Source organism: Cornus florida, unplaced genomic scaffold, assembly GCF_030987335.1.
Source record: "Cornus florida cultivar Cherokee Brave unplaced genomic scaffold, ASM3098733v1 CherokeeBrave_3.0.0_Hap2_Chr01, whole genome shotgun sequence".
Taxonomy (NCBI): domain Eukaryota; kingdom Viridiplantae; phylum Streptophyta; class Magnoliopsida; order Cornales; family Cornaceae; genus Cornus; species Cornus florida.
The window spans coordinates 96285195-96299025 of record NW_026775571.1 but is presented as its reverse complement, the minus strand read 5'-3'; the positions used below and the strand labels follow the sequence as shown (position 1 = coordinate 96299025).

At 32.8% G+C, this 13831-nt stretch overlaps 1 long non-coding RNA gene across 1 annotated transcript; it reads left to right on the top strand.

The window, feature by feature from the left end:
• The first annotated feature begins 10937 nt into the window (after positions 1–10937).
• Positions 10938–12210, top strand: LOC132308069 (uncharacterized). The gene is made up of 2 exons (XR_009482382.1): positions 10938–11637; positions 11965–12210. It is a non-coding gene; the product is annotated as an uncharacterized LOC132308069 (long non-coding RNA).
• Positions 12211–13831: the final 1621 nt, after the last annotated feature.

The following is a 13831-nucleotide window of genomic DNA, read 5'->3' as shown; positions in this document are numbered from 1 at the left end:
GCTTAGGAATGATCTTATAGATTCATTTGGAACATAAACATTAGGTGGCATGACCCACTTTGGTTGTTTTCGCATCTTAGATTTCAAGTTAATAACCTTGAGAATCTATATCTTGTTACTTTGTATAGCAGATTGTTATGATATTGAAATTGCATGAATGATGTGATCTATGCTAGAAATGATCTAAGGTAGCTTAGGATGCTCCCTGAGTTTCACCTTCGACATAGACGTTAGGTGGAATGAACCAAAATGATTAAATCATGCAAACTTGTAAAATGTTAGGCCGATGCATGCTCATTTCCTACGAGTAACTTTATGTTGCTCATCCCGAAGTTACTGGGCTATTTTTAGGTACAGGATTCAAGAATTGAGGAATTGCACTTGCCTTGGGTGATTTGTAGATTTAAGGTTTCTTTAAATGCATTTTTGTCACATGCAAGTGTTAGCATGTTTGAATTTTGCCTATGAAATGTAATTTTCCTAATTTTGGAAGCTTGGCATGTTAAATGTTGTAAATGAATTGTAATAAGGCCATGGGCCATTATAGCATGTTTAAAATGCCGTATTACACTTGCGTGTATGTTCACATCATCACACAATAGCATATAATGTACATTAATCATACTATGGGGGATGCAAATGAGATTTAAAGTCTCTTTTCAGTTTTGGTGCATAACAGGTTCATTCTTCACATTTTCAACCTGTTTCGGTCGATCGATGGCTTGTTTCGGTCGACCGGCATATATTTTAATTGTAATTGAACATTAAAAATCCAATTCCAGTAGCTTTTTTCCCTTCTGAGCCACAAACCGGTCGACCTATTTGTCATTTCGATTGACCGAAATGAAAGTTCCTTTCCTTCTTTTCTTGGCTTACTTCGATCGACCGAAGCATCATTTCGGACGACCGAAATGATGCTGCCTTGTGGGTTTTGTTTGGTTTGTTGCCTAGACAGGTTAACTCCATTTGTTTGTTTCCACAGGACCTTGTTTAAGCCTTTTAATGGCGTACGTGGTCTAGTTTGAACTAGATCTTGTTTCTTTGGTTGTCATTGGTGCCATAGGGTACATTTGCCCCTTACATTCTAGCTTTCGCTTCTGGTTATTTCTTTGAGTTCTGCTACTTCATGGAAGGTCACATTGGTGTCTAGGGGATGGTTTATATCTCTATAGACTTTGGTTTCATTTTCCGCTTCGACATTTTGGATCCGTTACCGGGTTAACTTTTGGGTCATCACTGACGCACCGGGTTGAAAAACTTGGGCCATCACAAGAAAGACAATAAACTTCTTTTGTGATCTTCTCGTTCATCACAAAATATGATCTAATCAATCGGAAACTGACCTACTTGAGCTTTCAACTTTCAATTGATAAACATAAGTGTATTCAAAATGAGCATCAACCTTTCGATCAATCCCTGACAAATCCTTTGATAAAATGATTCAGTTCATTGACAAAGTTTATAACATGTTATTAATCAATAAACTTGGCAACATAAACATAAAGTATTTTCTAAGTTTAGACATACCTTTAATGAAATGCTTATTTCAAAGAACATACCAGATTCAAAGATAACCTTGAAGCCACACCAGAAGTGTAATTTCATCCAATTGCCTTTGTGCCTACTAACATAGGATATTGGGTTACACAATTCCCCCACTAGGTATGGAAGAATTCTGGTCACCTTTAGTATGACGAGATGACAATTCAATCCACCTTTTGATCTTCTCATTGATCAAATTAAAACTTGATCAAATGATGTTTTGTTACTTAGAGCAGCTGGATATGGCTTAGTCATGACAAAAGCGATTTTCAATTATTGAAGAAAAAATAAAAAATTTCTTTCCACCATTGGTATATATATTTTTTACCATAAAAACCTCGATATTCAGTTGAAACATCGTTGGATAACAACGAAGATGAAGTCATTGGAGAGAAAACTATCTTCAAATTGTTGGAACCAATATATTAAAACGGTGAGTATCGAGGCTTAGAGGCGCGTAATCACTTCTTGAAGATAGTTGAAGTCTCTCACATGTGCAACACTATCTCCGGGATTCAACTAAGCCCAGATATCAAAAACGTATGTTCATAAAGGTTGCACTTCTTCTTCATGAATCTGTGTATTTATCTCCGTCCAATCAACAGAAAATATGAAACTCACACACTCAAACTCAATAGTTTGAAAACACTTTTATAAAATCTCTTTTTCTCTCTTACTTGTATTGAGAGTGTTTTGTAGGCTTCATAAACCTACTATTTATACTAGCATCTATAGAAGACATAATTAAATAAAGTATTTAATATACTTTAAACTTTAACTCATAAATAATATATCAATATAGTTGATTAATTGCATCAGGTGAAGATCCTTTGAGTTAGAATTTGTAAAAATACTTTATGTGTTCATAAATATATAGTAAAGCTAAGACTTAAAGTCTTCATAAATATAGAGTTACTAAAAATTAATTTGAAACATAACTCCAACAGAACTTACTGCAGGGGATAGCATGGGAATTGGGAATCCACAGCAGAGAATTTGCACGCCTTATAACTTTGGAGTGTACTAAATCCAATGATTTCTCTCTCTCTCTTAATTTTTTTATATCTATCTAAATTCTGTTTAATTCTATACTCGTCGAATCAATACTCCATAGAATTATTAATCTTAATTTTTGACAAATTCTACTACTCACATAATTTTGTGATATCACATTCGATTTCTAACCTCTTAATTTTAACTATGTACATGGCAAAAATAAATTTATCAATGTCTGCTATGACAATAACAATGGACTAACCTTACCGAAGCCTATTTCAACTAAACAAGTCTTGTTCTCAATTATGATTTTGTATATAATACAGAGACTTAGTATGTTTTATTCTCATTTCACTTTTATATATTTAAATATTTTGAAAAATTTTAAATAATATAATTAAGAATATTTTAATAATTTTAACATATGATGGTGTTGAAAAGATAGACCTAACCATAAAATGGGATGTATTTTGTCTCATTTACATCTCATTTTTATTCATTTGAGTATCTAAAGAACTTTAAAATCAAAGTTATCCATTGTAAAAGTTACTGCACGTTCAGAGGCATTTTTACTTGGTCACAACTTAGTTAATGTGTTATAATGGTACATAATCCAAATCATAGTGGTTTTTTCTTGAATGACATTTTACCCCTTTTTAATTTCTCTCTCTTAATTTTTTGATATCTATCTTAATTGTGTTTAATTTAATACTCATCGAATTCAATAATACTCTTAAATTTTGACAAATTCTATCACACCCACAATTTTGTGATATTAATTTGCATTTTCTTTCTCATTGGATTTGCAATATCTTAATTTTAACTATGTTCACGGCAAAATTAAATTTATTTTTGTGTATGTCATGGCAATGGTAATGGGGTAACCTCGGTGAAGTTTATTCCAACTAAACAAATTTTATCCTCGACTCTGATTTTGTAATACCTACATACAGTTGCCCCAATCTCATTTCATTTTTATCCATTTGAGTATTCTAAAAAATTTAAAACAATATAATTAAGAATATTTTGATAATTTTAACATATGGGGTACTGAATGGATAGACTTAACCATAAATCATATTTTACTTTGTCATGTACAAACAACGCCTTTATAATTAGCTGTTCCTTGCACCTTTCTACGGAGAGTGAGAGTTGGGGGTTTACCTAAAAATCAATACCATCACCGCCTTCATTTATTAGTTTGGTGGACGGTGGGACACCATTTATTACATAGGTTAGATAGTATAAAATATTTCTAAATTATTAACAAATTTAAACATTATATTATTTATATATTTCTTTTAAAGTATTAATCGTATTTTTTTGTGTAATTAAATTTTGATGCAACATCTAGGTTAACAGCTTTAGAAGTATAAAAATTCAATGTACTCCATTATTCAAAAAAAAAAAAAAAAAAAAAAAAAAATTGATTTTGTCATTCATATCAATTATCTATTTTTTAATTTTTTATTTATTTATTTTATCTATTTTATGATTTGACCGCCTAGACGGTCCACTCAAAACAAGTTCATTCGCTGTGTATATCTCTAAATGGACCTATTTATACCTCATGCCCCTCAACTCCCTAAAGCCCACTTTTTCTTTCCCTCTTCGCATAGAAAAAAAGTTTCATCCACCACCAAAAAAACATGAACAAGAATCAATTTATCCTTTTTCTTCTGCAGTATTGTTATCAATGGCCATGATCACATCAAACTCAAGTGATCACGACCGTCCATGTAACTTATATGCGGCACTAGTAAAACTTCAACTTAAATATATTGACCAGTAAAACTTTACCAATCAAGTTTATTACATCATTACATAGTGCCAGATATATTCTACTTTTTATATATATATATATTTTTTTAGAATGATAAAAACATTAAAACTTTTTAAAAAAGAGTAACTTAACAGTTTATCTATAACTTAAATGTTCAAGATGTCGCAATGACAAAGCGAGTTTACGAGGCTAAAATTTTAACTATGTACATAATTCCAAATCACATGTAGTTGGTTTTTTGAATGACACCTAACCACTCGTCGATCTTGGCTTTTTCGGCCATACGAACGTATTTCAGTAATTGTCATTCTGTAACACCATAGAATTAGTACTCTTAATTTTTGACAAATTCTACAACTCTCACAATTTTGTGATATCAATCTCTCTTAATTTTTTTTATATCTATCTAAATTCTATTTTATTCTATACTCGTCCAATCAGTATAGAATTAGTACTCTTAATTTTTGACAAATTCTAAGGCATTTTCACTTTGTCACAACTCAGTTAATGTGTTTTAATGGTAACATAATCCAAATCATAGTGTTGTTTTCTTGAATGACATCTAACTCTTTTTTAATTTCTCCCTCTCTTAATTTTTTGATATCTATCTTAATTCTATATAATTTAATAGTCGTAGAATTCAATAATACTCTTAAATTTTGACAAATTCTATCACTCACAATTTTGTGATATTAATTTACATTTTCTGTCTCATCTAGTTTGCAATATCTAACTATGCACAGGCAAAAAATAAATTTATCTTTGTGTGTCATGGCAATAATAGTGGGGTAACCCATTGAAGTCTATCCCAACTACATACGTAGTAAGTCTTATCCTCGATATTCATTTTGTGATACCTACGTAGCTATGAAACACGGACACAAACATGAAACACGGGTACAATACGACACGGATACAGTGACATGGTGTAATACCTCGGATTTTTGAATTAAGCTTAAAAATTTGATTAATGGATGATTTTTTTTTTTATTTTGAGACTTTTATATCATTTGGGGTCTTTATCACTTGTTAGAAGAGTTGGGACATTAAAGTGATTTAATTTTTATTGGTGGAGGTTTTGTAAATTAAAGAAAGAATTGTTAGTGGAGATACATGTGGCAATCTTATAGGAAAACTTAAATGATGTGTCCTCACAATCAGCCCACATAAAGACACGTTAGTAATCCATGGCTTTTACAATTCAATTGTGTCCCTCACTTGGGGCATGAAACAGAAACTAAGGTGTACGAAAGGGAAAGAGGAAGAGAGGATTAGAGAGAAGGAGGAGCAGAACCGAGAGAATAAGAAGAGGGGAGGTTCAGCCATGGAAGAAAATAAAGGGAAGAAACGATTAAGGAAGTGCTGGCCAGATTTCCACCAGCCTCTCACTATCACCTTATGCATGTTCATTTCCATCATTATCTCACCTTTTCTAGCATGATTGAGGTAGGGTTTACTGTAACATTTGTTTATTTGGTGATTTTGGTTCCCTATTTTACGTTTTGTAGCCATGAAAGTGTTCCTTGGGTTACAATTTCATCTGCTTTGCAGAACCCTTGATTACTATTTGATTCTTGTCATTATTGTTAAAATCCTTGTGCCGAATCTATTTGAAGGTTGTTGCTTCATTCTTATGTGTGATTGAGCTGCATATTACTCCTATACTTGAAAAGCATGTTCTTCATGGCTATGTCTTATGCTGGAATTTCCTTAGAAACTTTTGTTACAGTTTATTCCTACTGGGACCTTGTGTCTCACCCTACCATATTGCAGGTTGTATTGATCATTGGAGAACAATTGGGAGTGGCTGAAAATTATAGCATTGGAGACCATTTAGCTTTGTGTATAAAGTGTTTGAGAAAATGTTTGCATGAATTTATTTGAGGAATTGGATGTATTTGTGAGTTTAAGTACCTAATTTGTATCTAAACCATTCTATGTTCACTTAGAGACTGGTTGTACCTATCCTTCTATTGTAGTTGTGATGAAATTTGTATTTGGAGCTCAAGAAAGAAAACAAGGATTTTGTATTTTTGCGAAAATTAAATAATTTCTCCAAGGAGCTGTATTGCTCTAAATGCTTTTAAATTTTTACCACAACTTCCTTTATGTATCTAGTACTTCTCCATAAAATTTCATAATTTTTAGAGTAGCAGATATTTTTATAAAAATTCGAGATTATCTGCTGTCCAGATTTTACACCTGCTGGAAATAAGATTTTAAATAAATTACTTCACCAACTTCTTGACACCGGATCTTTATCAAAACTTCCAGATTTATTCTTTCATAAGCCTACTGTCAAAATAAATTTACTTTGTCAATTTCGGAGGTCAAATGAATTTTCTAAAAATTCTGAAGTATCTGCTGCCCAGGTTTTCTTCAAACTAAGTATTGCTGATTTACTTCTCAAATCTGATTTAATTGGAAAATCTTTAGCATCTGTGAGTTTCTCAGCTGTGTTTCACTTTGAATCTAGTTTTCAAATCATTTTCGTTTGCTCCGTTTCGATTTAAAACGAATTTTCTACGAATTTTTAAGTAGTTGTTGCGCAGATTTTACTCCTAACTCGGCACTCTTGTCCTGATGAATTTTTTTTTTTTTTTTGGTATGAAATTTGGAGTACCCATTATGTAGATTTTGAGGTTGTTTGTGACATGTTTCGGGACAATGAATGGACTATGGATTTTAAATTGGATGATTTTTGGAGAATTTATTCGGACGGTTTCCGAATCATGTTTTATTTGTGCCCTTAATTTTGGGTCGTTACAGAATGGTATCAAAGCCTGACCCAGCCGGAAGTGTGGCCAACGGGGATGTTGGGCCCCAATGGGGGGGGTTGATTGTGATGACCTTGTGGGCGGGTGTGCATGAGCGTGTGCAGGTGGCACTACCACACTGGGCGAGTTACAGGTGCACAATCCCACATCGCCTGGGTGTGGATGGGGCAAGTGCTATATGTAAATTCAACACCCTTCGATGACACAACACGTTTTACTTGGAATGTGGGGAGGAGAAAACTATGTGACATACCTTAATGACATTTGTGAGCCTTGATATGTGAAAGTAATTTTTAATATGTTGATATATGATAAGTGACTGGTCAATTTGTTCATTTATGTGCCAAGTATTGGATCCAAAAGCTTTGATTTGTTTATGGTTGTATTGAGATATTCTTTTTCACTATTGTATGAATCTTGATTACCTGGCAAACTTTTGAAAACTGTAGTATCTTATCAATCACTTAATGGTTTATTATCATGAGATCATATTAAGTTGTTTTCCTTTATATGGATGCCTATGCGTAATATGTCATTTAGTTTTCAATACATATCCTTTTCAATAAAATTGTATTTTGAAACACATGTAGATGATTGATTATGTTAATATTCAACTTGGCATGTTCATCATGAACTTTGAAATGAATTTTCTTCTAAGAAAAGTTTTTAACAAATTATAGTGAAGAAGCGAAAATGGGGAAAGAGCTGTAGGGATTCTCAAACCCTAGCCCCTTTGGTTGACCATTCCTACAAAATTGTGTATATATATATATATATATTATTTTCCTCTTATATTTATATACATGGGCATCTCATTTTGGTTGTCATATATGTTGTTAAAGAGAATAGTTGTTCTCCTCCATGCTTATGATGTTATGTTGCAATAGGTGCTCAATTATCCCCCATCATTTAGATGAAATGTTTTCCACTGTTCATATGAATCTATGATTGTATCATATATAGGCTTGCCATTGTTTGCGCTACTTAAGATTAAAACCTAATCTTAAGGCTTGCCTATTATCATATATAGGCTTGGCATTGTTTGCCATGTTATTAATTTACTCAGTTGTTTCTTTTCAATTATTTTTTTTCCAATCAATCGTTTGTTAATCCTTTAGTTTACATGTTTATGTGTTATCATACCTTTTGGTTACCTTCAATCGCGTAGTGAAAATTTGGTTATTTCTCCGTGATAGTGGAGATTTTGAAGTTGAATGAGGTAACATTATCTTAAAAAAAAAAAAATGATAAACAGATTGTGCTATTGAAATAAATTTCTTTTGCTGCTATTGGAGTCTTTTCAGGCTCTGTATTCCGCGTGTTTCTATCCTCTTAACTCTCAGAATATATATATATATTTTTTATCATACGTGGGTTTGTGTGTCTAATTAGTCTCTACCAGATTTCATCGTCATTGGACAGGTGGTTAATTTTTTTAATATATATATATATATATATATATATATATATAATCTGGAACTGCTCTTTTCTTTCGCTAAGTGTTGTTTGAATTATTAATGAATTCTATTGACCAGTTCTCAGCCGTCGGAAAATTTTGAAAACTTCCAGATTCTTAGAACTGTTGGTATAGTTTCCAAAGAATTTCAGTTTGCCTCGTTTTGATAATAGATGAATTTTCTAAGATTTTTTTTTAGACACTGGTCAGATGTCATTTAGTAAACGGGTCCATTTTAAGCATAATTAATATTATTATCCATGTTTGTTTGCGATCATCTTTGTAAAATAAATCATTTTCATGGAATGCTTGTCAATCATGTGCATTAAATGTATAAATTTATTTCTATATGAAATGATATAGATATGATCAATGTATGCATACACGAGCCTTGTTCATAAACTGCTTGCCATCGCTTGCATAACACCCTCTTAGGGTCTTTGGTTAGCATCTTTTCTACTGGGACTTTTCGTCTCACCACCCCACATTATCTATAATTTGAGTTTTAGGTTTAAATTGGACAATGACAGAACTATGTATGAATTAAAAGAAAGGTTAACACACTGTTGTGACAAATGTAATTTCTCTTACGTCCATGTGTTGTACACTAAGTTGTAATGTCAATGATTATGGAAAGATATTTAAAACAATAAATGTGGGATTATACCTTGTTGATATGTATTCCATTTGTATGGAGCCTTTTGCTAGTAATGTTCAAGTTTGTACTTTGGTTTGGATACAAATGGCTATGGACAGTCTCTTAGCTAAATTGTTGAATTTATTGTTAATAATTCCCTTGATAAAACTATATTGTGGAGTTGAACATGTTTTGTGCCTTGGTTGTAATGCATGTGACGAGAGGTTTATGGCTTGATTAAGATACGAAAGGGATGGAACATTTCCAGAAACACGAAAGGGGTGATGTTTCGGAGAGGAATTAATTAGGGTACGCACTACCCTAGGGTGAAAGACCCGAAACCCACGTGGTAGACCCTTGTTTGGGTATGGAGAGATGGGACCACACTGATTCGAAGGGGGAGTGACAGTGTGGGACACTCTCGGGTACACACTTGGACGGAAGTGGTGAATTAATTAGGGTACGAGCTACCCTGGGGTGAAAGACCCGAAACCCACGTGGTAGACCATTGTTTGGGTGTTGAGAGTTGGATCCACACTGGTTCGAAGGGGGAGTGACAGTGTGGGACACTCTAGGATGTTTGGTGGGGAAATAAATGAAATGGTCACGAAATCTGTGTGTCAAGTTTCATGCCATGTATGTGACGGCATTTGACATGGACATTTGACTTGTAAAGAATAGTGAGTTGGGGTATATATTGATCCATGCATCTATGTAGCCTAAACAAAAATGATCCATTTTATTTCCCAAAAATGAGTAATGTTTTGATTAAAAATTGTAAATTGAAAGATTCTGTGTGTGTATGTTTTAATAAGTTAGGGAGAATGAACTTGTGGATGTACTCTTGAGCTTGTGAATAATTTAAGCTCTTTTAAATATTTTGTGCATAATGATAATAAAGATCTTTGTGACTGAACTTCCTAATAAGGCAAATGTTAAAATTTCAGGGATGAAAATTCTTTAAGGGGAGGAGAATGTAACACCATAGATTTTTTTTAACCATGCCTCTATTTATGCACAAAGGGTTAAGTGTTTCCATTTAGTCTTTTATTTTATTTTTTGTACCCTATGTGATACTTATATATATTTGATCAAATTTTATAGTGCTTGTTGTTATTAATCTGATTTTTGTTTTAGCGCTATGTGATGCCATTTTGTCATTTTAATTAAATATAGAAAATTAGAGTGAGGTTCCTAATGCATTTTCTTTACTAGTGGGGTAGGCCAAAATGATTACTTCACTAAGAGTTGGCTTAGTGGGTCTCTATGTGGTAGCCCCATAAAAGGGTATTAGGACACATGTCCCTAGCATGCACCACTATGACACATTTACACCAAACACCCATGGCTTGAAGTTTGGTTTTCCTTTGTGCTAATAGAGGGACGGAGAAAAGAATAGAGAGGACAAAAAAAAAAAAACCTGACCATAAGTTTAGAAGAACAAAAGAAAGAGGAAGAGAAAGAATAGAGTTAGGACTCTCATCATCACCATTTCATCATCCATTGGTAGGGTTCCTCTAACTTTGGTAGTCGTGGGACATTCTCTTTAAACTCTCTACTTGTTTTTCTATCCCTTTGGCTGGTTGTTATTTTGGTTTCAGGTTTTGTTCCAATTTGGAAAAGATGTTCACATTTTGTTATAACCTGTGTTTTTGTTGTTCCATGTTAAATGAGTATGATTTGTTCCTAATCCTAATGTTTTAAATTGTTGGACAAGTTTAGATATATATACACATGTTTACTTGATGCTATGTGTTATGTTCTGGAGTTTTAGTCGCACGAGTTTTAATTGGTTTTTCATGAACTTATTTTTCCAGAATCTGGAAAAAAGGGACAAAGGACTTATGTGGTTTATGCTTTTCGAATGATAACAGAAACAAGTTGAGATTTGAATTTCGAGGACGAAATTCCCTTAAGGGGTGGAGATTGTAATACCTCGGATTTTTGGATTAAGCTTAAAAATTTGATTAATGGATGATTTTTTTTTTTTTTTTTGAGACTTTTATATCATTTGGGGTCTTTATCACTTGTTAGAAGAGTTGGGACATTAAAGTGATTTAATTTTTATTGGTGGAGGTTTTGTAAATTAAAGAAAGAATTGTTAGTGGAGATACATGTGGCAATCTTATAGGAAAACTTAAATGATGTGTCCTCACAATCAGCCCACATAAAGACACGTTAGTAATCCATGGCTTTTACAATTCAATTGTGTCCCTCACTTGGGGCATGAAACAGAAACTAAGGTGTAGGAAAGGGAAGGAGGAAGAGAGGATTAGAGAGAAGGAGGAGCAGAACCGAGAGAATAAGAAGAGGGAGGTTCAGCCATGGAAGAAAATAAAGGGAAGAAAGGATTAAGGAAGTGCTGGCCAGATTTCCACCAGCCTCTCACTATCACCTTATGCATGTTCATTTCCATCATTATCTCACCTTTTCTAGCATGATTGAGGTAGGGTTTACTGTAACATTTGTTTATTTGGTGATTTTGGTTCCCTATTTTACGTTTTGTAGCCATGAAAGTGTTCCTTGTGTTACAATTTCATCTGCTTTGCAGAACCCTTGACTACTACTTGATTCTTGTCATTATTGTTAAAATCCTTGTGCCGAATCTATTTGAAGGTTGTTGCTTCATTCTTATGTGTAATTGAGCTGCATATTACTCCTATACTTGAAAATCATGTTCTTCATGGCTATGTCTTATGCTGGAATTTCCTTAGAAACTTTTGTTACAGTTTATTCCTACTGGGACCTTGTGTCTCACCCTACCATATTGCAGGTTGTATTGATCATTGGAGAACAATTGGGAGTGGCTGAAAATTATAGCATTGGAGACCATTTAGTTTTGTGTATAAAGTGTTTGAGAAATGTTTGCATGAATTTATTTGAGGAATTGGATGTATTTGTGAGTTTAAGTGCCTAATTTGTATCTAAACCATTCTATGTTCACTTAGAGACTGGTTGTACCTATCCTTCTATTGTAGTTGTGATGAAATTTGTAAATGGAGCTCAAGTAAGAAAACAAGGATTTTGTATTTTTGCGAAAATTAAATAATTTCTTCAAGGAGCTGTATTGCTCTAAATGCTTTTAAATTTTTACCACAACTTCCTTTATGTATCTAGTACTTCTCTATAAAATTTCATAATTTTTAGAGTAGCAGATATTTTTATAAAAATTTGAGATTATCTGCTGTCCAGATTTTACACCTGCTGAAAATAAGATTTTAAATAAATTACTTCACCAACTTCTTGACACCGGATCTTTATCAAAACTTCCAGATTTATTCTTTCATAAGCCTACTGTCAAAATAAATTTACTTTGTCAATTTCGGAGTTCAAATGAATTTTCTAAAAATTCTGAAGTATCTGCTGCCCAGGTTTTCTTTAAACTAAGTATTGCTGATTTACTTCTCAAATCTGATTTAATTGGAAAATCTTTAGCATCTATGAGTTTCTCAGCTGTGTTTCACTTTGAATCTAGTTTTCAAATCATTTTCGTTTGCTCCGATTTAAAACGAATTTTTAAGTAGTTGTTGCGCAGATTTTACTCCTAACTCGGCACTCTTGTCCTGATGAATTTTTTTTTTTGTATGAAATTTGTAGTACACATTATGTAAATTTTGAGGTTGTTTATGACGTGTTTTGGGACAATGAATGGACTATGGATTTTAAATTGGATGATTTTTGGAGAATTTATTCGGACGGTTTCCGAATCATGTTTTATTTGTGCCCCTAATTTCGGGTCGTTATACATGGCAAGTTTCAAAAAAATAAGACACGGACACGGCGGATACGCCTATCAAATTATATATATATATATATATATATATATATATATATATATATATATTTAAAATATAATTACTAGAACATTGCACATTCATTTTCTTAATAACAAACAGGTATATATATATATACAAAATTGCAAATAAAACAATAACAAATAATAGGACCAATTTCAATAATTTCATCTATATTATAAGAAAAACATAGACAAGACAAAATAGAAAATAAATGAAAAATAAAGTTGATCCAAATTCCAAACGAAGATGTGCAGAAGAGACATAACTATAATGAGCTAAATATGTATATAAATAAACATATATACTTTCAGTATTTCACAAAGTCTTGTTCATGTAACTTAAAATAAAAAATAAAAAATGTCGTGTTCATGTAGAGAGATAATTGAAGAAGAGGAGAAACTGAGAAAGTAAGTGAGAGAAAATAAATTTTTTATGTAATACTCTGTTTCTCAAAACATAGTAAACCCATTTACAAAATTTAATTTAATGTAATTTTCTAGTGTTTTGTTTTTTTATTTTTTCAAAATTTTACTTTTAAAATTAATAAATTACATTAGGTACCCCATTTATCTTTACAAAAAAAATTACAAAATATACCCCGCCGTGTCCTGTCCTTTAAAAAAATTACAAAATATACCCCTCCGTATCCCCAGCATGTCCAAGCCGTGTTTACCCCGTGTCCTCCGTGTGTCCGAGCCGTGTCCAATAAAAAATAATTTCTGGACACTTCGCAGAAGTGTCGGACACGTGTCCGAGTCTCAGACACGGGTGTCGGTGTCCGAAAAGTGTCCGACACTGGTACGAAACCCCTAGGAGGAATGTTCGTGCTTCATAGCTACATAG